General features: G+C 41.4%; 1 protein-coding gene across 1 annotated transcript in view; it reads left to right on the forward strand.

Moving 5' to 3' along the window:
- Nell1 (neural EGFL like 1) overlaps positions 1–24,294 on the forward strand; it is an 807,173-nt gene that overhangs the window by 390,893 nt on the left and 391,986 nt on the right. The window lies entirely within an intron of this gene.

Genomic DNA, 24,294 nt, shown 5'->3' on the forward strand with positions numbered 1-24,294 from the left:
AGACAGGAATGTCTGACGGTATTTATATTATTTATCTCTCAGGCAACTTGAGATTTGAGTCCTATTATTATACCTCACTGTCTCAGTGTGTAGTATAAATTAGCACATATTACATTGTTTTATAATTACCTCCCCAGTAACATGATGACAGTGCACTATGTTAGAAGTGTTATACAAAGTAAACATTATTACCATTTTTATGATTCTACTCCGAAATTTCATTTAAAAATATACAAAGAGCTTAACAACCTAAAAATGACATAGAATGCTACAATAGTACAGGATGTGTTTGCATAGCCCCAGTGGCTGTCAGGGAGTGCCGCAATGAGCTTTCTCACTGGAGCCTTTGTAGATTTGTATTGCTATGGAAATTTTCAGGCAGATGACATTAAAGCATCTTGAACAAAAAGTGCTATGTTCTTCATTTTCCTTTTTCTCTTTCTTTTCTTTGTACACTGTTCAGCTGGCAGTGAATGGGATTACATCATGACCTTCACCTGAACTCTGGGGTCCTGACTATACAAGTGCCAAAGTTAGAATAGGGGTAATTATTCATCTCTCAGCTATATGTTCTAGTGCTTCTGGCTGTATTGTTAGTGTAATAAACAGAAATGACATTCAGCCAACAGTTTTCTTCTCTGAAAATGGCATGACTTCTATAGTACCTATTGAGTATGATTGTTGGGAAGTAAAACAAGATAATGAAGGTTATAAACATAAAATTTTCCTGTAGCTGATAGTCGCTGTGCTGATTAATTGCTTTATTCTTGAATAAAATTAGCTCCATGTTGAATAGGTCAAGAACCAGAGTCAGGTCTCCATATTATGAGCAAGGAGGATTTCTCTGTTCCTTCTTAGAGTGGTGTTTTTCTGAGCCAGATCTGTGGATCTGTGGATATTTGGGGGCACAGATACCGTGATTATTTCCATCTATCTATCTATCTATCTATCTATCTATCTATCTATCTATCTATCTATCTATCCCACCAAGTTGACAATTAACTATCATATTTAAAGACAAAAGTCTAATTGTCAAAGAGGTGGAAAGCTTAGGTATTTGACATCATTTCTTCAGCCTCTCTGTAACCCATTAGGCTTTCTGACTTTAAACACTTTTACTGTCTATTTGGACACCCAGGCTGTTTTAGAATAAGGTATTTGTTTTCTGTATCTTAGAAGAACTAGCTCTGGTGGCCTGGCCCAGGCTTTAGGATTGATCAGTACTGGGTGGGACACAGTACACAGCAATGGATGAAGTCTAAAGACCAATGATCCTTGGTCTTATAATCTTATTTGTGCTTTAACAAGCACTGGTTTCCTTTCTCTTAGTATTTATGCTTTAATAAGCACTGGCTTCCTTTCTCTTACTAGTTTGTGCTTTAATAAGCACTGGCTTATTTCTCTGTAACTCTGTTACTATTTCATGCTTTAATAAGCACTGGCTCCTTCCTCTCTAACTCTCTCTTACTATTTTGTGTGAATAAGTGCTGGTTTCTTCTCTCTCTCACTCAAGGCCCCCTCACTGACCAGGCAAGAAGCTTGGAACTCATTAACATTTTGTGAAACAGAGAGAAAAGGAAGGAAAAGAATTAAAATCTTTGACACAGGCAATATGCACACACATGCGCGCACACACACACACACACACACACACACAAACACACACACACAGGCCAGCCCTGACCACTTGTCTCAGCAACTCCATAAGTGTTCACCCATAGTTACAAACACATACCTATACTTCCATATCCATAGATACATTTGGTGGAAGGAGCAAAAGCTCCCAAGACCAAGTTCCAAGCACCAATGCAGGAAAACTTCATTCATTCTGCATGAAAAAGATGCCCCAACCTTTAAAGCTCTGAGAAGGAAAAAAGCCCAGTGCCTCATTGTCCTCAGTCTTGGTTCCTGTATATTTTGAGAATAAGCGATCACATGGTTTTCCAAGAATCTTTACATTCCACAAGTTACTAGCAATTTTAAGACGCTAATTTAAGTCATAAATTGATAAGGAGTCACAGCAGAAACGTTTACATGTATTTCTATTAAGACAAATATCTGACTAAACATTCATAGCCTGTTACTAGGTCTATAAGTTCATTAATACCAGTCAATATTTTAGTTTTTGTCCTTGTAGCTACAATAAATTGTCCGTTCCTAGTTTATGACCTTTAGTTATCCGATAGTGGTCTCTCAGCTTATCCTAGAAGGAGTTTTTTTCCCTGATCGTAAATCTGTTCCAAGACTGGTTTCTTATCCTTAGCCTGTGACACATGAAGTTTTACAGAACCCTATTTGCAGCTTTTTCAGAGAGCTGGAAATTACTTGTATACATTTAGGATTTCTGTAAAATCATTATCAGGAATTGTGAAATCATCAATTTGTCTACACAGCATCACTACATGAGAGTATTTCTTTGTTGATCTCCAGAAAATCTGCCCAATAGGGTAGGCCAATGCCTAGGAATCACTAGATTATGTAATAATGAAAGGAAAGGCATACCAACAACAAGAATAAATCCTGAGGTGAGATCTCTGAAGTTCCAATTCAGAGTTTACCCATTACAGCCATGCAAAACTATGGGCCATCTCTAGAAAAGTCATTTCTCAGTTTTACTTGTTAGTTTTAGCCTCTCCAAATGGCTCCTGAAAAACTCCTGCTTTCATCTGCCTGGACAGTATCTCTCAGTGAGGAGGAGGTGGAACTGGAAGGCTTTTCAAGTCATGGTTACAGCAGCTAAAAGATGAGGTTAGAGACTTGGATTTTCCCTCACCCACCACTGCTATCACTGGAGTTTTAATCTGCATCCCAGGTTCATATGGGGAATTCTCATCCCATCACCTCCAATGCCTAGGAGCCTCCATACACTTTCAGAACAAGTCATCAATCCTTTGGTGTCCTCTAGCCCAATAGTGCATCTAACTTCAGACCAAATTTAGTATGATTCTCAAGTGGAAAGCTCTCATCTAAAGATCTAAAGGTGTAGAGATAAGGTTTTGAGTAGAGAAGGAAAAAAAAAGAAGGAGTAAGTAGCATGTGCTGCTGATCATGCTGTGCTGCTTTCTGGTTTCAACTTTCTGTCTGGACGACGATGATGATGATGATGATGATGATGATAATGATGATCATGATGATGGTAATAACAATATGTCCAGGGTCTCACTCTATAGCCAAGGCTGGAGTTTTTGATTTATTTATGCATGTGCAGCTTATTGTGTATGTGGGTAGAAACAGAAGTTGACATCTACCCTCTAACTTCAATGGTAAGGTAGGGCTACTCAGGGAATAAAGATGAGGCTAGTTTAGGTAGTTTACTTGGGGGACCCTGTCTTACCATCTCATGAATACAGGACTCACAGGCATACAGCCACAGCCACCTGCCCTTTACTCAGGTTCTAGGGATCCAAACTCCTGATTGTATGATTACACAGCAAACATTTTACCAAATGAGCCCTCTCCAGCCCTGCAATTGTTTATAACTAAAAACTGAAGTTGACTTTGTTTTTTGAGGGTAATAGGATGAAAATACTCTTTTATAAATATCATAGCCAAGAGCAAAACAATTAGAATTAACATTTTTATTAAACTTCCAGTAAGGAACAAAGTAGAAAGAGAAAATTAAGTTTATATTCTGGGGAAAAAAAAAAAAAACCTTTTTGCTTTAGTTAGGTTAGGAGATGCCTAAGGGATTTAGTGCCTTTGTGATATGGAAGAAAATATGAATAAGAGTATTTCACGTGGTACTTGTGTTATAAATTATAGCAGATTGCTGAAATTCATGGAAAGATCTATTTAGTCTCTATTTTTCATTATCATACTGACAAATATTATCACTGTGTGTGGATAGAAAATAATTTTTTGAAGGCCAAGAACTTTTCTGTCTTGTCCTAATATTATTTACGAATGTTTCAAACTTGATGTTCTGTGAAATTGTTTGGACGTGAAGGCACTTTAAATACCACAGTCAGCTTGAACACAGCAGGGCGAAGGAGACAATCAGATGCCTGTTCTGGGTACATTGGCTCCCATCACAGCAAGGGTCAGCAAAGTATGGTGGTTTTGCTACATCTGGTTTGTAAATAAAGTTTTATTAGAACACAGCTCTACACATTTGTGTATTGTTGGTGCCCATTTTCACCTTACAGTGTCAGGGTTCTATAACTGTGATAGAAACATGCTTCACAAAAGCTATGGATTTTCTGATTCGATTTTGAGTGAGAATGAGTATGCATGCATGCCTATATACATGTGTGTTCATCTGTATGCAGGTCCACATATGGACATGAGTATGTGGACGCCAAAGGACAACCTCAGGTGCCTTCCACGATTTTGTTTTAAGTGAGGGTCTCTCACTGGTCTGGAAGTTGCCAAGCATGCTAGATCCCTGGAACCCACCTGTCCAGCTCTGCAATTACAAGTATGTGCCATCACCTCTGGCTTTTTTTTTCTTTTTTTAAATGTGGATTCTTGGGAATCCAACCTAAGTCTTCATGATAACAAGGAAGACACTTTCTAGCTGAGCTGTCTGCCAGTCCACCCTCTTTTACAGACAAAGTGTAACCTCTGCTATAGATGCAAGTTTTACAATTTGACCTCTGACCTCTGGTTTCAAATGCATACATTTCAATGGACTTCTGCAATGACTGCTTGCTTCTTTGAGTCCCTCTCTCTCTGTCTCTTTCTTTCCCTCTCTCCCTCTTCTTCTCCCTCCCTCTTCTATGCATCACTGAATATTTTGTAGTTCCAATAAATCATACTGTTATAGATTCTGTATGCTTGTTGCTGGAAGTTTCCCAGTGATCATGGCCATACCCTGAGGGAGATGACCCAGAATCTGTGCTTTCAATAGACACATAACAATAGTCTAAAGAAAATAACAATCTAGATAGAGCCAATCTAATGGCGAAATAGCGTCTCTCAGGATCTGTATAATGCTTTATATTTTTTCTAGTTAGTTTGACAGTTACTCAGTATGGTAACACATAAAGAAACTGAGGCTCAGAGCAAGTATTTCCTTAAAGCAATATGTTCTAGCAGGTAAATCCAGGCTTAAATCTGAATTTGACCCAAAAGTCCACAGATGTCCTTTCTCCAGCCACATCTGGTATCTTCCCAGGTAAGCTGCAATAAGTCAGACAAATTCTACAGATTTGTACAGAGAGCAACTAGTCATTTTCCCCTCAGCTCACACCATCTCTTGCTGCATGTGGAGGTCAAGTAAATACATTTTTTTTTTCTAGCTGTAAAGCAAGAACATGAGTTTCTTACCCGACTGCTATTCATATCTCATGTCTAATTTTTTTAAAGTATATCTTCGGAATGGTGATAGAGGTCAATGTTCACACTTCTTGGGAGATTTGAGACATTTTTTTAAAAGTAGAGTGAGACATCCCCCCCATCAGAATTTCATCAGCCTGTGATTTTTCAAAGAGGTACCGAGTCCTTCAAAATGCCACAGCTAAAGGTTGTTGGGGGCACGGGGAATTCAAGATCAATTATATGAGTAGCCTGCTACAATTTATCATTTGAAGATAACATCTATGTGAATTTAAAAAGAAGCTAGTCAATATCACAGCACAGAGATAGGACATGGCCAGTGTAAGGGTATTAGAGATTAAAAAGGAAGAAGTAATCCTTCTACTCCCACCCCTCCACGGATGAGGGATGGCAAGTAGATGGAAATGCCAGGGATGCTTGCTGATTAAGCTTAATTGTTCAGCATAAAGCAATGAGAAGGCAGGGATTGTTCGTTTGCAGATTTAATGCTGCCCTGTTCATCCTGGGCCAATAGCAAAGTTAAGAATAATGGATAACAGGAGTGAAATATATAGTAGCCAAATGGAAATCAGCTTAATTGCATTAGCGTGGCTCAGTTTTTCTTCTCATTGTCAAGGTGAATTAAAGATATCTCTAAAAATAACCAAGTGCTAATCTCTTGGAATTCCTATAAAGTTGGAACAGCATTAAATGCATTTATCAATTGGATTCAGGTAGAAGTGAGTAGGTGTGGACTGGATTCTCTCTTTTAAAGTGTTTCATCCCCTACCCAGTGGCTTCTTATAGATAAAAATGTGCTATAACAATGAAAACAAACTGTAGTAAGTGTGTACATCTATATTGCTAATTATATACATGTGGTAAACAAAACTGGGTCTGGAACAAAATTAAAAAGCTGATTTAAGCTGGGCATGGTGGGCATGGTGGCACACACCTTTAATACTAGTATTTGGGAGGCAGTGACAGGTGAATCTCTGAGTTTGAGGCCAGCCTGGTCTACAGTATGAATTTTAGGACAGCCAGGGCTGAGCTAGGGAAACTCTGTCTCAAACCCTTCCCACCCTCCCCTCCCCCACACCAAAATAAAGCAAGTTTACTTACTGATTTGTGGTAAGAGAATCCACTTGGCATCATTTTTGCTTCTGTAGGCTTCAAAGTATCAAAGTGTTTATATAGAGGAATGAAACATGGAGGGAGTCTCTAATTGTCCAGGATTTTAAGGTGGTGGTGTGGAAGAAAGGCCTCCTAATCTGTTTTTGGACTGTGATCAAAGAGGGAGTTCTATCTCGTGGTAGAAGCAAAATCCTGTCCCTTCTGTAGTTGGTTACCTTGGTGAAAAGTTACAGTAATTTTTATTCTCCTGTAGTAATTGTTGTCTTTGGGGTTTACTGGCTCAATCTGCTAACCCAGGCAGAGTCCTGGAGGCTTCTAGCCTCTGTACAAGCTTATCTAGGCCTAGAGTGTTTTCAGCCTCTAAGACTTAACACTGAATATACTCACCCTTTCTAGTTCTAATATCTGGCTGACTGGCTCAATTCAGCTGTTCTGCCCAAAGTCCTCACCAAGCTGACTGATTCAAAATGGCTTCTTTTGTGTCCTCTGACTGAATTGCCCTGGCTGGCCTCAAATTAACTCAAGCAATCTGTTCTAATCTTCTGGCTCCTTCTCATTCTCTAGCTTGTCTGGCATTACCTGTGTCTAGCTTGTTCTTTCTTCAACCTATCTGTAAAACTCTCACAGTAAAACTGACTCTCTCTTTTTCCATCTCTGCTCAAGAATTTTCCCTTTCTTCACCCTTCTCATGTGAGTTGGGTGCACCCTTTTCTGTTAATTCATCACTGTCTGTCACTCAATTAGACATCACTTTCAAATATGGGCATGTCCTTCCACAAACTAACTTTACCTTCATTGTTTGAGATTACAGGTGTGTACTAAGGGTGTGTCTGTATTCCAGCCGGAGGCACTGAAGGTGTGTGCTAAGGGTCAAATCACACCACAACTAGAAACAGGCTTTTTCTGGTAAATAGCACAGTCATGGGGTTCACAGTGTGATCAAATATCCGGGAAGACGGCACTAGGTTCTGATTGCAGTGTCACATCAGTGAATGGTTTTGAATGAGGCTGCCACTGAAAGCAGGCAGATCTTTAGTGTCTTTTATTCACTGGGTGTGTGGTAGAGGAGGCAGGGTTTTCCATCTTGTGTCTGGAAGCCAATTATCTCTTTCTGGACCCTGACTTCAGCTTCCAGTTGGGCCCTTCCTGCAGTTCAGGATCTAGGGTGACACAAACAATGAAAAGAGCTCACAAAGAAGAAAAGTGGCTGAAGAATGAGTATTCAGTGACTCAGAACCACTGTCCTCAGCCACGTTTATAAAGGCCAGGTCATCTTCCCTGCATGCAATGACAGTGTTTGTGGATGGTGTGTTAGTCACAAAACTGTGGTTAACATCCTTCTCTAGGAGGCTAAGCAAAATCTCCTCATGGCAGCAATCATCACTAATGGGAAGGATGCTTGCTTGTTTTAGGTTGACTTTTTCCCAGGTTCAATGGAGGTATGTTGGCTCTTTTGATGATAACTTTCATGTTGCTGTTAGCAACATATTTCTGTTACGTAGCAGTGAACCTGAGGCCAGAGAGATTTGGGTTTAGTTCTATTACTTTTCAGTTGTGACCTTGGCCTTATGAAGAGGATTTAGGAACACAAGAAAGAGCAGTGAGGACAGCTGCAGTACTGAGAGACCAGCTTCAAACTTTGTCTTTCTCGACCTGTTTACTTTGAAATGAATTGCATCCATTTTTACCATCACCTTAAACACATTTATGAATGCTTTTAGTGGGGGATCCTTTGTATCAGTGGGATTTCAGAGTGAAGCCAAACCTTGGCTCCTTGAGAAATGACAGCATTTGACTTAGATAAAAGGTGTCTCGGCTCTCTCTTAAGCAGGTGCCCTGTTGGTTTGTGAGTAGTCTGTATCTGCTCTGAGTAGCATGTCATCTATTTAAAAGGTGAAACCTCAAAATAAAACAGAAGTAGATTTCAGTCCTGTCCCTGCCCTTTGTGAGTGATCTGATCTTAGCTCTCCAAGCCTCATTTGTTTCACTTTCTATGGAATGAAAAATGTCTTGCAGTACCCTGTGGTACCTTATAGCTAGTGGACTCATATTTGCTGCCTTATATCAGGTATTTAATAAACTACAGATATTTTCTATGCCACAGATTGATTCCCTCAGGCAACATTAGGGGGGATCCATTATGGCTAAATATCTCCTTATTGATAAATACTCTAAGACTTCTATAGCTAGGATATACATCATATTCAGGTTTTATCTGGCTGTCTATTTTTATTCTGTTTACATTTTATTTACGTGTGTGTGTGTGTGTGTGTGTGTGTGTGTGTGTGTGTATGTACCTCAGAGGATAACTTGGGGTAGTTATTTGATTGGTTCTTTCCTTCTACCACATGAGTCCCAGGGATTGAACTCAGGTGAGGCTTAGGGATAAATGCTCTTACCTGTTGAGCCATCTCCCTGTGACTTGAACAGTTCAGATAAAGACTGCAGACTGTTTTCTTAGCACGATGAAGTATTTTCAGCTAGCTGGGCAGTTTACTTGATGCAACCTCAGTCTAAAGATTCAGTTATATGAAAAGGGTGAATAAATATGATTTATTATGAATAAATATGATTTCTAATGCTAAAACCCAAGGCACTTGGGTGTGGAAAGGAATAAGTGATGTTCTAGAAGGTCATTTTCAATTTTAGAAAAAAATTATAATTTTTTAAAGTGAGATTTTTCACTAAGGGACCAGCCAGTAGAGTAGTTATAGGGTCCATTCTTACTTGATTGACACTCCAGCTCTGATATTTTTTTAGATGCAATATCAATTCACAGGTTTTACCCATTATTATGTTACTATTCATCCATCCAATTATCAGAGTCACTCTTTTGTGTAATATAATATAGCATATATTTGATATTAGGTCCTGTATATGTTCTGGTATTATGAACATAGAAAAGTAAAATGGTCCCATAGTCAAAGAGCAGGCTAGTGGGATAGTACACATGTGCCTAGCAGTGACAATGTGACATGACTTTACAGATGTTAATTTCATAGAATTTGGGGAGATATGGCACTTCTTCTATGAGATAGGACCTCAGTTGGGGATGCACATATGGGGGACCCAGTAGAAAGCTAGGGAATGGGCATGGGGGTGTTATATAAGGCAGGATCTGCAGGATGGCAACATAAAAGACAAGTAAGAGGGGCATCCCAGAAGAAGAAATGCCCAGAATATTCCAGAATGTTCTAAGATTACATGGCTTGCTTTTATTTTAACACATATTTACTTAGTTGCTTTCTGACTGCTTTGATTTAAGTCTGATATTAAGATTCCATAGTCCAGCCTTTGATAATGGGCTAAATTGGGACATTAGGTGGGTTTAGAGTTTTGCAGAAGAGAAAAGTGGGGATTAAGGACCCCTGGGAAGGTGGCTCAGTTGAAGAGATTGGCTGTACACCTGGCTCATGTTGGTGATGCCACCTTAGTGTGTTGCTGAACAGTGTCTTTTTGTTTTTCCTTTCTGGGACGGTATCAGTAACAGGATGGGGACTGACGTGAAAGATGAGCAAGATGATGCACACAGTAGGCCTAGAACAGTGTCAGAAACACAGGAAGTAAAGCCTGCTTTCCAGAGTTCTCACTGGTATCTGTCTCCTAGAGGGAAGGAAACATTAAAGCCTCTCTGTGGGGCCTATACACATTTGGGAAAACTGACTCTCAAAAGTACCCGGTGGGAGTATTTCTACCAGGTAGCACTTTGTCTGCATGCATGTGTGAGGGTGGAAATGGGGAAGAACAGTTAGAGTGGGACGAGGGAAAGGAAGACACATTACTGCATGTTCCAAAGATGAATGCAGCTCAGCCTTTGTCAGAGAAACTGCTGCTTTGTTTGTTGGTTTGTTTGATTTTGGGGTTTTTGGAGACAAGGTCTCACTATGTGTAGCTCAGGCTGTCCTGGAGCTCACTTTGTAGACCAGGCTGGCTTCGAATTCAGAGTTCCACCTGCCTTTGCCTCTGCTTCCTCAGTGCTGAGATCAAAGGCCTGTGCCACTATGTCCATAGGGGCGTCAGTTAGTGGCTCCTAACTGATCTGAGTTCTGAGAATGAAAGACTGTCCAGTGCTCAGACAGATAATGGTGTATCTGTATCACCCCCTCCAAGGCTCAGGGAGCCTTAGCTGGGGGAGGGCAGGAAAGGATAAAATAGCTGGAGAGAAGGATGAAGTGCTAGACAATGCTGTCTTCCAGGAATAACATGGCTGCTATGTGTGTTTAGGGATGTGTACACATGCGTGCATAGGTGTGCTTGTCTGTGCATGTGAATGCAGAAGTTGTAGTTTAGAGCTTGATGTCACCCGCTCTGACTCTATTGTTTGAGACAAGGTCTCTCTCTGAATTTGGAACTCAATGTTTTAGGGATGCTGCCTGGCCAGCAAGCTACAAAGATCCATCGGTCTCTGCCTTGCAGCAGCACTGGAGTTAGAGATGTGCATCACCACTCTGCCTGGCTTTTATGCCTACACTGGGGCTCTCAACTTGGATCCTCATGCTTTCAGAGCAAGCCCCTTACACAGTGAGCCATCTCCTCAGCCCCTATTGCATTGTTGACTAAAAGACCCCCAACCTTATCAAATATTTCACAGAATGTCCCGTCTCTTGAATTCCCTTGTAGACACAGCTGTTAGCAGGGGCTGCTTTTCTCTTAACATTTGGTGTTCCCCGAGCCCAGAGTCAGCTCAGCTTCTTCAAAGTCAGCTTCGCCTTATGTCAAGTATTCTTTTCCTTATGGAAAACCTTTCTCCTCAGAACTCCCAGCCATCTGCTTACCACACCTGTGACCCTATCTACTTGTCATCGTTGACAAATCTCTTGGCCTCCTCCCTTGTTCGCTGAAGCCTTTGATTCCTCGTGGCTTGGATTTCATCTTCACGAAAATCCTTGCTATTATTGCGGGCAAGAGTTCAGCCTCAAGATCTTTACCTTTTGGCCTATGGCCAGCTTCATATTCATTCTACTTCCTGTGCTCTTGACCCTCTATTCCTTGAATGTGATCCACAAAATTACAAACTTCAGTAGACTGATCTTCAGGCGGAATCTTCCTGCTCCAGGCTCTTACGTGGTTTTCGCTCTGTGTGCAAACTCACTGCAGGTGGCTGTCTCTCCTAATCTATGCGCGCTCTTGTCACACCTGCTGAGCTTCTCCTGATGGTCAGGCTCAGCCTTGCTTCCAGGTTGATGACTTTAAAATCATCAGTGATTCCTTACCTCAGAACACATTAATAATTCTAGATGAGTTCATGTGTGCCTTTACAAATATATAACAGTGGGGGAAAAAAAAACAGAAATTGCTCCTCTCAATAAATGCACAAATCTCATTCATGTTTATCAGTTCAAAGAATTTAATCAACTTCTTTCCAAAGTTAATGTGTATGCTCAAATACCTTATGACAATGACTTGAAATTTTAGGAAAAAATAAATTTAAATGAGAGACAGAGAGGGAAAGCTATAGAAGGACTTGAGGGGTATTTGTTATTGAATGCTATGCTAAATTATTCACTCAGTATAAAAAATGGGGGAAGAAATGGGCCCATCTTCATGTCAAATGCACATTGTAGTAGTTCTCAGGGTAGAGTCCAGGTCTTCACATGACATTCAAGGCTTGCCCATATTCACATTCCTGATGTTCCTCTTAACCAATAAACCCACAGTCACCAACAGGGCTAGTTCATACCATTGCTGTTTCACTAATGATGCTTCTACTGGGGGTTTCCTTCCTTCACATGGTTTGTCTTCATCCACCCTTCCTTCCAGGTTTCATCAAGCCGGGCCTGTTTCAGATGCTCCCTGCCCTTCTGACTTTTCTTGACATATTTCCTTTCAAGTGTCTTCAGCCTGCCTGTGTCCTCTGTTTACATCTCTCTTGCCAAGTCTCATGGCAGGCATGGCCATGCTTGGAACTTCTCAGCTACTGTCACCCAGATTCACTCCCGGCCAGCTGTGCTCCTGAGAGGAAAAGGTACCCATGTCTATCTCCATCACCCTAGCCTGGGTCCCTAAGACAGAGTAAGGCATGAAAAGACCAGTGAGAGTTTTAATGGTGCTTCTAAGAGGGGCCTGGTTGTTTTACCCAAAATTGTTAATACTAAAGCAGGTCTCCTTGGCCACAAGCCTGGGGAGGACAGGGCACCCCAGACTCTGACAGCATTTTATGCATCTAGTCTTTTCCTCAGGTCTGAGAATAGCATTTGAAAATATGTATCTCCTAATTCTGCCAATTTTTATCCCTCCCTCCCTCCCTTCCTCCCTCCCTCCCTCCCTCCTTCCTTCCCTCCCTTTGATCCCCTATTATGCTTAGGGGTTATCTTCTAAAACTCAGTAGCCACTATCAGATCTCTGTACTAGATCACAGAATACATCTAAATGAGAGATTCTAGCATCCTTTCAGCCTCTGGGAAATGCTGGTATATGGCATCATGGCATCTGAGATTTATTTTTTTTTGCCTAAATTGTTTTATTTATCCAAGGTGGGATGACAATGATCTTTGTTATCAGACTATTTATTCAAGGATTTTCTCTTATTTTCACATTCCTAAATAAGCTTCAAAAGCCTTAAATTCTGAGGCTGTTTTTTGTTTTTGTTTTTTTTTTTTTTTAGAGCAAAGACATTAAAGGAAACTAACCATACACACACACTTATGTACACATACATGCACATACACACATTCACAGGCTCATGAGCACACACAGTATATGCTATTGTTAAACCTCACAATGGCAGTTTTAGGCAGGGAGTTCCAGGGTAAGGCAGGAAGAGTCTTGTGAAGGGTGTGGCTGGCTCTATAAAAGAGAAGGTGGCACCCAACCTTGAGTGGATAATATCTTTTCCTTAGATCTCCAAGTCTGATCAAGAGGAGAAGCCTGATAGTCTATACACAATAGCCCCTGAATCAAAGAAAAGAGAAGCTTCAAGATGCTTGAGGATTCTTGTTGGTGTCCACGACCGTGCAGGCTAGCTCATAGAACCTTCATAGTGGCAAACCCATCCCTCAGATGGGCAAGTCCAGGTTCAAAAACACTAAGAGGTGACACTAAGCTGCAATTCGGCAGAAATGTGGGCTGAGATTCACCACAGTATTTTTAAAACACACACACACACACACACACACACACACACACACACGAAGTACAGTTTTGTCTACTGCCTTCTCGTGTTGAGACAACTATATTGAGATAAAATTCTTACACTGTTCAATTTACCTATTTAAGGAAGATAAGTTGATAAATTTAACCACTTTTGCATGTTCATGAGATGGGGTTTTATCATGTAGCCTCAACTGGCCTGATACTGACTCTATGAGGTAGATTACCTTCAGGTTCACAAGAGTCCTTCTTCCTTAATCTGTTGAGTTCTAGGATTACAGTCCTTTGCCCCCGTGCTTAGCTCAATTTAGCCATCTTAAGTGAACAGTTTAGCAGTTATAACTGACAACCGTCATCACTCTCTTTCTAAACCATTGAGAACCCTGAACAGAAACTCTGAACCAGAGAAGCCCTAGTTACTCCGTCCTCCTGCTTCTAGCCCTGAGCCCCCACTGCAGTCCTCCATGCTCTGTAATACCATTTCTCAGCATCTCCCAGTGCCTGGGATCCTCTAGCCTCCGTTATTCCCTATCTCCTGGTATCTCCCCACCTATGGAATCCTCCTTCTCCTAAAATTCAGTAGTCCCTGGGAGATGAAACCATAAATAACAAATCACAGGAAGCAAGCAAAAGAAACAGGACCTGAGTAAACCGACCAGAGTGTGGAGCATAGGAGCAGGGGCTGTAGGCCATGGTGGTGGAGGGTAGGACAGGGCTGTAGACCAGGGTGCTGGAGGGTGGGACAGGGCTGTAGGCCAGGGTACTGGAGGGTACAAACAGGGTTATCTTATCTCACTCCTTCCGTGCTGTGTGACCTTGGTCAGGCTACTTATTCTTACTCATTCTTTCTTCTCCTACTTCACTCTTCCTTTGTAGACTTGAGAGGTTAAACAGAATCCACCAATGGGCAGTGCCATGAGGACACCAGGAATTAATACAAGGAGCCATACTGCCATACTGATTACAAAACTGTACATAAATGTTTGCTATTGTTACTTTAGGTGCAAGAGTTTTTTCTTCCATTTCCTGTTTTCCTGATAATGTAGTCTATCATACTTTTGGATTGTTTTCTCAGAAGAAATTGGGTTACATTCCAATGTTCTTCTCTTTCTTTTCTGCTCTATTTTCTCTTTTTATTTGCTTGGCAATAGATGGGAGTCTGGACCCAGTGGTTTTTTGAGGATTAGCTTTAACAACCTCTGGTTTTTCTACTGTGATTCTGTTAAATGTACAAGAATCTGGAAGTAGGAGTAATATTGACTTCAGTTTAAGATACTTATTCTATCTAAAGAAACCAACCCCTCCCCCTTGGAGAATGCAGGAGGAAATTGTAGTTGATGGTCTTGCAGCATACTAATGGTAGGTAAGGGGGAGTGGCTTCCCTGAACCCAGATTGTGTCTTTCATCTTTGGTCCACAGGAATAAATCTTGGAGCCAGGTGTTTGGTCACTTATTAATTTGATGCCAAACTTTATATGCCCCAGTACAGGGGAAAGCCAGGGCCAAGAAGTGGGAGTGAGTGGGTAGGGGAACAGGGTGGGGGAGGGTATAGGGGACTTTTGGGATAGCATTTGAAATGTAAATTAAGGCAATATCTAATAAAAATAATTTAAAAAATTGATGCCATTGAGTCAGAGTTAGACTTTTGGCACCAACTTATTTATTTTTAGTTTTTATTCATTTATCTTTCTTTATGTTACATGTATCCTTGTGTGTATTTATGCTGTGTGCATATAGAACAAGAGAACAGAAGAGGGTATCCAATCTCTGGAGCTCAAGTTAAAGACAGTGGTGAGCCCAATATGGGTACCGGAACAAGCCCCGTGTCCTCTGCAAGAGCAACAAGTATTCCTATCTACTTAGCCATTTTTTCCAGGCCTCCATTATTTATTTTTTACAAGGCTAAAGTTTGTGCATTTTCTTCTGGTTACTGAATGAAAAAGATGAATGAATAATTTGATTACATGCCTACAGGGATGTTTAATAAACTAGGCGGTTTAATAAACTAGGGAAGGTGAATATTACTAGAACAGAGACACTAAGGTGTTCACAGAGGGTTAGAAAAAGGTAGGTGCTATAGATTCACACCCTCCATGGTCTCTTTGCACCTTTTGGGCCCCTAAAGTGCTTGGCCTATGCTTAGCACAACACGATGACCAAAGACCCCTTTATGCATTGAACCTGTTCTTTCACCAAGAGGCCTTGAATGGCACCCACACAATCCATCATCCTGCCACTTCCTCCCTCCTGGATGAGCATGACTTCTGAAGACCCAACCACATCACACCAACATGCATAAACTTCACTGCCTGTGCAATCTGGCAGACCCTCAGCAGCTCTTGGATTCCCTTTCCCACTGTACCAAAGACAAAAGATTGCTGTTACTTTCATGTGTCCAGGATATTCTATGATAGCTCACCTGGCTTACATCTCATGAACTTGCCTATTATTATTATTATTATTATTATTATTATTATTACCTTGGTCTTGGTTGTTACCATCATCTGCAGTGGAGCTTACACAAATCTGTTCAGGCCGGCTGCTGTACAGCCAGAGACCAAGACAGGAGTAATCACTCTTCACTCCAGGTGTCTCTCTGTCCTCACAGACAGCTAATATCAGTATATGGACATTCTTAAAGGTCAGAAGTGCCAGGATGGGCAGGATTTCATGGGGTGTGCTCTCATGATGCTTTGCCACCATTAGGTGAAAATTGGTGAACTGTGATTCCCAAAGACAAAAATGAAAATGTTACTTTATGGCAGTGTTTGATTCTGAAATTGAGCCCAGCAGGACAAAAACCAAACATGTTATCCTGAATTTCCAGGTATCTGATATAGCTAAATATGGAAAAATACTTTAAACATATCAAACCAGCAATCTTTAACAGAATGATGTAACAGGACACATTTGTCAATCATGGGAAGATCAAAATGTCTCTTGGAGTTTAAATCTGAAGATATTTGCTCTGGCTGGCAACATGTTTGTTTGATACAAATGGGAGAATTTGACTCAAAAACCCATTTCCCTAAGCAACAGAGAAATGGAAAAGGTTATGGTGGGAAGCAGCTCATGATGCCACAATAGAGCACTAACCACTGCGTAGTGTGAAATCTCATGATGCTTTGCTGCTTTTCTGGGGTTTGGAAGTCTGAGACCTGGGACTTAGCACAGCAAGGCTCTGGTGAGGAGTCTTATTCTGAGTTACTGGCAGCTGGCCAGCTCAGCCTCACCTAGAAGGGAAAGAAGGTCAAATCTCCAGCATCTCTTCCAAAGAGTGTTAGAAAACCATGCCAAGCCTTATTCTTTTGCTTGCATCTAGTCCTAGTTGCCTTCATCTCTAGACATCATTGTGTTGGGGGCAGGGGTAGAATTTCAACATGTGCACTTGGGGGAAACACAATTCTCTCCACAGCAATGAGCTATATGGTGCTTTATAAAAATTGTTTTCCTTCCCTCTCCTTCCCTCACCCTATTTTTATTTACTGGTTTTTCTTGCCCTCTTCCCCCCTTTTCTCCCTGTTCTTCCCATCACCCCTCCTGGGGGCACAAGCATCTCAGATACATTTGGTTCCTCTGGAAATGTTCCCAAGGCAGAGCAGAACCAGTGGTTGAAGATGTGAAATGCTAGAACTTCTGTGTCATGTCCAAAGATGAAAGCTCTGGCCCATCTTTCAGAAGAGACCACAGCATCCAGTTCAGAGTTGTCTCTCGTGTTCACATCCTCACATCTGGATCTGCTCTGACCTGTATGGAATTTCACAATATGGTGTGCCCTAAATTCTTAATTAATTAAGTGAAAATGTACTAAGCTCTAGCCTGTACCGTGTAGAGCTGTGAGTGCTGGATGAGTTCCTTCACATACATGCTCTTAAGGGATGCCTAATGATTAAGGGTTGTCATATGACTGATCCTCCCGTGCTCCCTTATGACGGATTGGGCTGGAGCTTTCTCAACATCTCGGTTCATCATCAAGAAGGCATTTCTTTGTGAGAAGGACACATTTTGCCTGCACACTCACACACATAGCAACCCACCATTCCCCCCACCCCCACATGCATACATACACACCAACCACTATACACATATACTCATAAACACATATGCAAAACAACAAACACAAAAAACACAGAAATATACATGCACATGCAATGCTCTCATGTACATGTGTATATACTATCATGCAAACAATGAATACACACACACACACACACACTTCTCTTTGGCTTTTATAGTCCTAGGTTCTATAAGCATTTGATTGTTTTCCCCTTGATTTAGGAAGAAACTATAATTACAGATAAATGGAACATGGTACTAAGTGCCAATTTTGGAATAAGAAGACCTTGACCTTTGAATATGCTTCCAGCATGCTGATGAGAAGTGATCATGTCTGTGCCAGGGGCACCCCATCCCCACTCTCTATCTTTCTTGCTCTGTCTTTCAATGGTGCCAATGGTCAAGTCCAAAGCTTTGTTCTACCTTCTCCTATGAGAAAGCATAAAACAGTCCATGTTTTGTCATCCTCCCTAGATTTTAAAACTAAGCCTATTATGTTTTTTTTTTTAATTAGTTTTACGCTTATGGTACAACTGAAGGCACAGGCATGGCACCCACATCTCTCCACACATATTAGCATCTCTACCAGATGGTACATTAGCTGCAGTTAGGGAGCATACTGTGGATGGATCATAGTCATCTAAAGCCTTAGTTCATACCAGGACTCATTCTTGTTGGCAGTTCTATTAATTTGGATGACTGACAGTGACAGGCAGCCATCATCTCACCAGTAGCTCTCTGCGTAGCTGCTGTACTCTAAGCTCTTGCTGGATTTTTATAGTTTCAATTTAGAGATTGCACACACTTAAACTTTAAAAAAATATGTAACTACAGCCCATAAGGAAAGGAAAGTATAGCTGATTTGAAAATACCAACCAGCTGGCCGCCACTGCTGTGTTCTCATCTCAATTGCTACATAGCCAGGAGGTCAGGCTGGTAACATTGCCCTGCAGGTTCTCTTAAAAGTATGCAGAAAGCCTGTCTGGACCTGCTTTCATGTGAATATAGGTTATCTTGTCTTAACTGGGGAGATTTCAGTGCAGTTTATAGGGGACCACAGTGAGGGCTCTAGTCGTCTGAATGGTGTTGTCTTGGAAAGATATGTAGGATGTTCACGTGCTCCTCCTGGGAGTAGAGAAGGGGGCCCAGGAGCTGCTACAGATGCAAGACCTTAAGATGAATTGATAGAAATATCTGAAAGGGTCAAGAACCTTAGAGACAGTGGGTCTTTCGCAGGTATTGGGTCCAATCCCTCACTTTGACAAGATCTATGGTCTCAGGAAATGTCACTTGTCCCGAGCCACAACTAATTAACAGAAAAGCCAAGAGAGCTGTGCCAGGGTGGCTCGGAGCTCTAATACATGCCACAGATGCAGAAACTGAAATTTAAACAAATATCTGCATGATATAGATGGAAAGTTCTGTTTCAATTCTCAGCATTGAAGACATTTTAATAAAGAAAGAACAGAATGCAATTTTTGACCAGCAAGCCCATGTCCCTGATTCATTGCTCAGAGTAGAACATGGGTATATATGTTTCTTGATGTCATGTGGACTCCTTCTAAAATTCCAGGGATTCTACGTGTGATACTGAAGTCTGTCCCTGGAGGATTTAGAAAGAATGAGAGAAAATGCCAACAGTCCTTGTTCAGAACATGACTCACAACAGCGGAGGCACGGTCTTCCTTCCTTTGTTCCTTCCTTTGCCTGAAATCTCCGCCCATCTCTGTATCCAGCTTTCTCTGGGTTATTTTTTTTTTTTCTTGCCTAGGAAAGCCTTAAATAATGAGTCTGGATAGATCATATGTTATTAAGAAGAATCTTTGCAGACACCTCTGTGTGCTGCCTAGACCACACACCACAAGCTAATTTTCATTTGTGCTCTAACTTAATGACACTGATCCCAATCTGGGTTGGTGGGGGTTTACTCCCGAAGTCCTGTAGATGGAGGTTGGTGGTGTGTGAAGAACCATTCTGTCACATCAAGTTTCATTTGAAAGTCTATAAGTATACATTTAAAAAATGAAAACAAACCACTTCACTGTCCTAGGGACATAAATCATGTGTTTTCATTACCTCAAAAGACCACGAGAAGATGAACTCCAATATTTCAAAGACGACAAGCAATTTATATGAATGAATCACAATCTGAACTCCATTCTACTGGAGCCAAATACACTGCAGCAAGGTTTCAGATGTTTCTTTAACACCAGTGAATAACCATATAAATAACCCATGCATTCTGCTAATTTCCAATTCACTGGAGGCTTGGATGGTTGCAAGTAACTGAAGCAGAAGCTATAGGAAGAAACAGGTTCAAGGTGGCAACAGGATGCATCTGCCCAACTGGGAGCCTTGGGACCTGGAGCCTAAAGTGCAAAAATATGAGGACTTGGTTTAAAGGAGCCAAGAAAACTGAGATGTCTGGGGTGGCACCGCTGTTTCAGTAGAGAGAGTGGTACCTGAATAGATGTCATTGGTGGCATGGGGAGTGGGTACAGATTTGGTGAGCTGTCTGTTCCTGTACATGTCACAAGCACAGCAGCCACACATGAAGTCATTGGGTTGAAATTGAAATAAGTGTTAAAACCACCAGTGGAAAGGTCCTTTCAAGTTGAATTGCTTGTCTCCAAATCAAGGTTTTAGTGCTAAGTAATTTTGTGCTTTTTATAAGTGCTGTAAAAATCTCTGAGCCTCAGTTTACTTATTATGACCTATGGTGCCTACCTGCTAGAGTGGTTAAATAGGTAACCTGGTGTTGAGATGCCACACATGGGGTGATGAGCACCGTGTCTGCTGTGTACATACAGCAGACATTGTCGTCCATCAGCTGTGGTGCTGGTCCTTTGTCTCAGCAGGAGTGTAGCTCACCTCCCTGTCTCCTTGAATCTCAGCAAATGTCAGGTTAACTATGGTTCCACTCAACATCTTCATAGGGCAGATTCAGCCTTAACCACTCCAGGTTCTCACTCAAACTCGGCCTTTTTTTGCTTCCTGGCTTTGGGGAGGACATTACTTTGAGAGAGTCCACTGCTCCAAAATGTTTTCTTCAGCCAGAACCCTTCCTTAAGCTCCGACAGCTTGTCTCACCCATGTCAGAGGTCTCCCTGTGCTGTGTGCATCCCAGCATTCCCTCCCTGCATGATGACCCACCCTTTTGACCAGTATCTTATGGTTTTAGTTTCTTCTCTTTTCTAATTATACATCACCTTTTATAGCCCTTTCTCTACGAACAAAATGCAGTGTTTGTCCTAGGCTCACTTTAAAATAATCTCAGTTGTGTGTGTGTTGGGGGTGGGGGGAGTTTTAAAAATATCAGCTATTTCTGGAGGTTGTTTTCTCTGGGTCTCCCAGCTCTTTGAAGATGTTAATTCTGTTTTGATTCTCCTTTTAATCAGATTTTCTTTCTGAAGCCCTCTTGAGTCCTATTGAAACTGTACACCATTATATCTTTCCCTAAGGATGGAGAGAGACAATCTTTATCTTGGCAGTGCCTCACTGTTCCACCCCCACCCATAACCTAACACTATAGAAGTTGTTACCTCCTCTTTCTCTCCCAGGACCCAAAGGGGTGACCCCATTTCGTTCTCTTCTCCCTCCCGTATGCCTGTACCACAGTGTGCCTCTTGCACGTGGTGGTTTGAATGAAAGCTAAACAACCAAGATAAGATTGTGGCAGTTTGATTTTATAGAGGATTTTTTTCATCTTTATTTTGGTGCTCTGTCATGGAATTTTTAGACACGCAAGAGCCAAAATTAGAGGCATGAGCTAAAAACAAAGCTTACTATAAGACATTTAAACAGAGCAGCTCAGATGCTAGGCCATGAGTCTTGCATGGCTTATAGAGAGCAAGAGTTTGGTTAAAACTCTGTGAGAAATCCTCTATAGAGTTTTGTAACCACTCTCTTTGTTGTTTTGAAAATACATTTGTTCAAATCCTTAGATGCCTATGAAGTAAAGAGATGGATTGGTTTATTTGAACCAAAGTAAGCATACCATACCAAAATGACTCCTTCAAATCCAGAAGAGGTGGCAGCCTCCCAACCATCATGCAGTGGCCTGAGGGAAATGAGCCAGGAGTCCCCCTTGGAAAAAGTTGACAGGCATCCATGACGGGCAAGTGCTCACTGCGGGCCGCAGCCTAGTTGTCAGCTGTGACCATGGGTGAAGATTGAATCACCTTAGAGGCAGGTCCTGGCTAGTTTCTCATCTTGAGGAATGGTTGGGTATCCCAGCAGAGTGAAAAGGATGTCAGTGTGGCTGTGAGCACAATACCAATGTGATTTAGCCCTCAGCTTGGCCTGCTCCCATCAATTCCCTCTCCTACAGCTTGAGTGATATTTTAAAAACAGAAATTGGATTGTGTCACTGCCCTGATAAAGTCCAAGTTCCTTGATGTGGGCCGAGAGGTCCAGTGGGAACTTGCCTGAGCTTTGCTTTCTCCTCAGCCCTGTTTTCAGTAGGCAAAGCTTCCTGTATCAGTCTCCTGGATCACCCTCTGCCATGTGGTGCATCGTTTCTCTCTTCTCTGTTTCACTCCTACTTCAAGTGTCAGATGAATCGGCACCTCCACAGACTTCTTTCTGAACAGAGAAATGTTCTGTGACCCTCCTCTGTGACCCTCTCAGAGTATGTAAAATACCTTGTGAGAAAGTCTCCTATTTTTGGCAAAAAAAATTATCCAAGGTTTTATATGCTGTGAGGTCCAAAGTGGCAATTTGCTCATTATTCTACTGTCAGGCTCAGTAAAGACTAATTAATGTTTTTTTTTTACTATTTAAATGCTTTAAAAAGTTGTTTGTTTGTGTGTGTGTGTGTGTGTTGGGGTGGGAGAATGTATACATGAATGAAACTTTTTGTGGAGGCCAAAAGAGGCTATATATTGAAGCTGTAGTTACAGTGGTTACAAAACACCACATTTGTGTGCCGAACACTGAATTCTGGTCTTCCAAGAGAGAAGTACATTTTCTTAAACTTTGAACCATTATCACCAGCTCCCAAAGATGTGGCTCAGACTGGCTTCAAACACATGACCCTCCTGCCTTCACCTCTTCAGTATATCCTGCTATCATACACCACTGCAACTGATGAATTAGGTTCTTAAAGGTCAAATGTTCAGTGATTCTCTCTCCCCTTCTAACTCCACAGAGACTTAAAAGGTTTCTTCTCTAGTTTCTCCTCTGAATACCCACCCACATTCCTTACCTAATCAATTCATATTCTTTTAAGATCCATTTTCTTTGAGGTAACTCTTTATAATGGTTAGAGAAGGTTCAAGGACATATCTCAGTGGAGACGTATTTCTCTATCATGCAAGATGTTAATAATGCCTATTTGATGACCCACTTGTGACTCAGGATCCCTTCTTGATCCCTGAGTATGTTTCTGTGGTTTCTAAGTCAGCAACAAGCAAATGTAGGGGCAGATGGTGGCTCTGATGCAGATGTAGGGGCAGATGCTGGCTTACTGTATGTTTCTACTCAGCTGGATGCTGTTACACTCAAACTTCATGTGCAGTCATGTAGCCATGCTTAAATGAGATGAGGATGTGGACATGTGATCTTGTTGTGTCCAAAAATATGAAAAACTGTATGAATAGTGCTACCACCACAACCTTTCTTTATACCTGGCTTTTCTTATGTTTACAGCCTTTCACTTCCACCAGTTTATCCACCACCACTCTATGGTCATACTGAAGGCTTGCAATGAACAATAACTACAAGTTGCTTTTTGTGTGAGCTAGTTTTATGCCAACTTGATACAAGCTATAGTCATCTGAGAAAGAGGAGGGAACCTCAACTAAGAAAATTCCTCCATAAGATCCCAGCAGTAGGGGATTTTCTTAATTAGTGATTGGTGGAGGAGGGCCCAGCCCATTGTGGGTGGTGCCATCCCTTGGTTGATGCTCCTAGGTTCTATAAGAAATCAGGCCGAGCAAGCCATGGGGAGTAAGCCAGTAAGCAGCACTCCTCCATAGCATCTGCATCAACTCCTGCCTCAAGGTTCCTGCCCTGTTTGAGTTCCCCGTACTGACTTCCTTTGATGATGGATGGTGATATGGATGTGTAAGCCAAATAAACCCTTTCTTTCTCAAGTTGCTTTGGCCATAATGTGTGTTCACAGCAATAGCAATACTAGGACACTTTCAAAACAGTGCATCAGGCGCTCTACCTCTGACTGTGATTGCACAAAAGAAGTATGGTGCTGACACTGTGACTCTGTTTCTCTCTCAGGATTTCCGCTGCCAGTGAGGTTCCCTGGAACACTCTCTTGAGACACAGACTGGCACAGAGGACGTTGTTGGCTGCTTGAGTTCTTTCATTACATTGTGGTGCTTTTTCCCCCTCATACCAAGGTTACTAGAGTCTTGTTAACTGTAGGTCTCCTCCTAAGACCTCAATTACCCAACAATAACTCTTATTTATAGGTTGACAGCTCTTTAGACCTGAAAAGAGTCTAATTTTATTCCACTGTGCTTTATTGGGAAATAAATCAAATTATGTTTCTTAAGAAAAAACAAACAGATAAATGAGTTTTCTAGTGACTTGCTATAGCCATTTTTTCTCTTTTCTATAAATTAAAATATTTGGATGTCGTAATTATTGAATAAACTGGATTTGACTGTTTCAACTTCAAGGGCCTTTCAGCTGATGTTATAGCTAATAAGAGACATAGAAATTCAAGTCCCATGTGTAGCACATTAAGTGGGGTGACTCTGACAGATAACTTAACTTCTCTGAACCTCATTTTCTAGACTT

This window comes from Mus caroli, chromosome 7 (assembly GCF_900094665.2).
Source record: "Mus caroli chromosome 7, CAROLI_EIJ_v1.1, whole genome shotgun sequence".
In the NCBI taxonomy this organism is placed as follows: domain Eukaryota; kingdom Metazoa; phylum Chordata; class Mammalia; order Rodentia; family Muridae; genus Mus; species Mus caroli.